General features: G+C 34.3%; 1 protein-coding gene across 1 annotated transcript in view; it reads left to right on the plus strand.

The window, feature by feature from the left end:
• The window catches only part of ptprt (protein tyrosine phosphatase receptor type T), a 247,747-nt gene that overhangs the window by 71,464 nt on the left and 171,283 nt on the right, over positions 1-5,000 (plus strand). The window lies entirely within an intron of this gene.

Genomic DNA, 5,000 nt, shown 5'->3' on the forward strand with positions numbered 1-5,000 from the left:
CTGTCATCGTGTGTTTGGACGTTCTCCTCAGTAGCTCTCAGGAACCTTAACGTGTTCTTCAGGTGTAGAGGCTCTGTGACCACAGAAGAGGAGAGGAACATCTTCTTGTTGATGCTTTAATAACGATTCGGATGATTTAAACGTCCAGAACCAGAACCAGACTTCATAAAGACTCTCCCCTATAGTGAACGAGTTGATGTTCTTTAATTTGTTCTACATGAACTCATATACACTTCTGTTCTCTCCTCACACACATATAAACACACACATGACTAAAGGGCTCAGTGTCGTCCAAAGAGATGAAGCAAAGGCTCATGGGAGTCCATTCTGTGTGTGTGTGTGTGTGTGTGTGTGTGTGTGTGTGTGTGTGTGTGTGTGTGTGTGTGTGTGTGTGTGTGTGTGTGTGTGTGTGTGTGTGTGTGTGTGTGTGTGTGTGTGTGTGTGTGTGTGTGTGTGTGTGTGTGTGTGTGTGTGTGTGCTCCCCCCATGTCACCTTGGCTGCCAGCTTGTGTGTCGCTGGGTGGACTCTTTGTTTCTCTGCTGTAATGAAGCTGAGAGAAGGAGGGAGGAAGGAGTGAACAGAGGGAGTAAGGAGGGAGGAAGTGAGTGAACAGAGGGAGTAAGGAGGGAGGAAGTGAGTGAACAGAGGGAGTAAGGAGGGGAGGAAGTGAGTGAACAGAGGGAGGGAGGAGGAGGAGTGAGTGAACAGAGGGAGGGAGGAGGATGGAGTGAGTGAACAAGAGGGAGGGAGGAGGATGGAGGAGTGAACAGAGGGAGGGAGGAGTGATGGAGTGAGTGAACAGAGGGAGGGAGGAGGGAGGAAGTGAGTGAACAGAGGGAGTAAGGAGGGAGGAAGTGAGTGAACAGAGGGAGGGAGGAGTGATGGAGTGAGTGAACAGAGGGAGGGAGGAGTGATGGAGTGAGTGAACAGAGGGAGGGAGGAGTGATGGAGTGAGTGAACAGAGGGAGGGAGGAGTGATGGAGTGAGTGAACAGAGGGAGGAGGAGTGTGGAGGGAGTGAACAGAGGGAGGGAGGAGTGATGGAGTGAGTGAACAGAGGAGGGAGGAGTGATGGAGGGAGTGAACAGAGGGAGGGAGGAGTGATGGAGTGATCTCTCTCTCAGTCTCAGGAGGAGATTCTGTTGAACATCAGAATAAATGAAGAGTTGATTTCAGCTAAATGAAAGTGAACCGTTATGTATTATGAATGAATCTATAAAGACTTTATTAACATTATGTATTATGAATGAATCTATAAAGACTTTATTAACATTATGTATTATGAATGAATCTATAAAGACTTTATTAACATTATGTATTATGAATGAATCTATAAAGACTTTATTAACATTATGTATTATGAATGAATCTATAAAGACTTTATTAACATTATGTATTTATGAAATGAATTCATTATGTATTATAATGAATCTATAAAGACTTTATTAACATTATGTATTATGAATGACTTTATTAACATTATGTATTATGAATGAATCTATAAAGACTTTATTAACATCAGTTTATTAATAATGAATCTATAAACACTTTATTAACATTATGTATTATGAATGAATCTATAAAGACTTTATTAACATTATGTATTATGAATGAATCTATAAAGACTTTATTAACATTATGTATTATGAATGAATCTATAAACACTTTATTAACATTATGTATTATGAATGAATCTATAAAGACTTTATTAACATTATGTATTATGAATGAATCTATAAAGACTTTATTAACATTATGTATTATGAATGAATCTATAAACACTTTATTAACATTATGTATTATGAATGAATCTATAAACACTTTATTAACATTATGTATTATGAATGAATCTATAAAGACTTTATTAACATTATGTATTATGAATGAATCTATAAAGACTTTATTAACATTATGTATTATGAATGAATCTATAAAGACTTTATTAACATTATGTATTATGAATGAATCTATAAAGACTTTATTAACATTATGTATTATGAATGAATCTATAAAGACTTTATTAACATTATGTATTATGAATGAATCTATAAACACTTTATTAAATCCACTCTTCTTCTAAACTAGTGAAGACAAAAACAGAATATTTCTTCTGCTTCCAGTGAATCAACTCAAATAATTCATCTTTTATTAAAATACAAACCAAACACAACAAGACGAGCAGAACATTTCATTTTAACTAGACTGTGTTTTATATAATCTATAATCTGTTTAATATAGAATGTTTAATCTATAATCTATAATATAGAATGTTTAATCTATAATGTTTAATCTATAATGTTTAATCTATAATATATGTTTTATATATAATCTATAATCTGTAATGTATAATCTATAATATATGTTTAATATATAATCTATCATCTATAATATATGATGTATAATCGATAATGTATAATGTATAATATATAATATATAATGTTTAATCTATAATCTATCATCTATAATCTATAATGTTTAATCTATAATATATAATGTTTAATATATAATCTATAATCTATCATCTATAATATATGATGTATAATCTATAATGTATAATTTATAATATATAATAGATAATGTTGAATCTATAATCTATCATCTATAATATATAATGTTTAATCTATAATGTTTAATATATAATATATAATATATAATATATAATATATAATAATACACAGCATTTTGCATGTATAAAAACTATTCATACAGTCTACATATTCACAGTATGAGATAAAGTCATATTCATATAAATACTTATATATTCTTCACCCTCCCCACTCCATCGTTGAGACAGAGGACTGCTCTGACAGCCTCCATACGTTCTCTATGGAGAGTAAAACCTGCAGAGTGACATCAGAGTGACATCAGAGTGACATCAGAGTGACATCAGAGTGACATCAGAGAGACATCAGAGTGACATCAGAGTGACATCAGAGTGACATCAGAGTGACATCAGAGTGACATTATTCTGAGCTCCTCTATCGTGGCTGTCGACTGAAGAAGCTCCTGTCAGAGAAAAATAAAAGATTAATACTTAGATACGTTGTTGTTTGAAAAGCTTTTCTCGATGCAGAGAGAAGTTAATCTAGAACATTGTGGAACGTGTTCTCCATCAGACATCGGTTCTGTTGGAGCTTCACTTTCCCCCGGTTCCATTAACCTCATTCATTCATGGAAACAGCAGCACTGAGAGGAAGTGTCTGCTCCATGAAATATCTTTTTAAATGTAAAGATATTGAGATGTGATGGTTCTCGTTAGGCAGAACAGAGAGTAGAACATCTAGAACGACCTGCAGGGTTCTCAACAGGAACATTTAAAGAGTAGATCTTTGTTTCTGACACACATCATGATACACATCGTTCACTGACCACTGGGGTCAAATGAAGTTTAGGAAATGAGCTGTGGTCATGTTAAGACGACATAGAACCTGGTGTTCTCTGCTCACGTAGAAATGTCCTGATGTGACTCTGGAGAAACACTTTATTGATCTAAAACCACATTATGTGATAAAGATTATTGAGAAGTCAGTATCCTGTAGGTAGAACCCGACCTGTGTTTGATATCATTCTGCTCAGTAGAACCCGACCTGTGTTTGATATCATTCTGCTCAGTAGAACCCGACCTGTGTTTGATATCATTCTGCTCAGTAGAACCCGACCTGTGTTTGATATCATTCTGCTCAGTAGAACCCGACCTGTGTTTGATATCATTCTGCTCAGTAGAACCCGACCTGTGTTTGATATCATTCTGCTCAGTAGAACCCGACCTGTGTTTGATATCATTCTGCTCAGTAGAACCCGACACACTGAGCGGTCCGTCCTCAGAGCTGAGTTCATTTTAACGTCTGCAAATTATGTTCTTTGTCAGATTGTAGCGACCTGTTCTCACTAGAACGTGAGGTTCTCATATGTTAAGTCATCACAGACGGACTCAGTTCACCTCCTTTATAAACCGGTTCCACGCTGACGTTCTCCCTCTCTTACACAGAGAGAGAGAGGGAGCACCACTACATCTTAATTATGTCATCATAACGCATTCCTGAAGAGGGAACTCTGATGTTTGTTTTTAGTTCATGTCTCATTTCATTCAGATCATTTCTGCTATATTACATTACATTATATTATATTATATTATATTACATTACATTATATTACATTACATTACATTACATTACATTATATTATATTATATTACATTACATTATATTATATTATATTATATTACATTATATTATATTACATTACATTATATTATATTATATTACATTACATTACATTACATTACATTACATTACATTATATTATATTATATTACATTATATTATATTATATTACATTATATTATATTACATTACATTATATTATATTATATTATATTATATTAGATTATATTACATTATATTATATTATATTACATTATATTATATTATATTTATTATATTATATTACATTACATTACATTACATTACATTACATTATATTATATTATTAATATATTATATATTATTATTAGGAATAAAGGATCCGATGCTTTCAGGCTCGACAGGGAACGTTATTTAAAATCTGCATAAAGAGGAAGTCTGGTGGTGAAGTACCCGTCAGCCTCCGTCAGTGGAGACGGAGCAGTGAGGCTGTGAAGAGGCAGCTGTTCTCACTTCACACACACACACACACACACACACACACACACACACACACACACACACACACACACACACACACACACACACACACACACACACACACACACACACAGCTGATTCCTCTACACAGTAGCATGTAGCATGGTGTACTGTTGACTGTCTGTCTGTCTGTCTTCATCATGTTTATGGATATTTGTTTTAAATCAATGGAGGTTCCAAAGATCCTGAATATCCTGGAACCTAAAACACCAAACGGTGAAATGATGTTTGGTGTTTTTGAAGATTTTTGAGGATGTGTTAGTGGTGGAGGGTTACATTCCCAGGCTCTGATTGGACGAGGGAGATGAACTGTGATTA

Source organism: Anoplopoma fimbria, chromosome 17, assembly GCF_027596085.1.
Source record: "Anoplopoma fimbria isolate UVic2021 breed Golden Eagle Sablefish chromosome 17, Afim_UVic_2022, whole genome shotgun sequence".
Taxonomy (NCBI): domain Eukaryota; kingdom Metazoa; phylum Chordata; class Actinopteri; order Perciformes; family Anoplopomatidae; genus Anoplopoma; species Anoplopoma fimbria.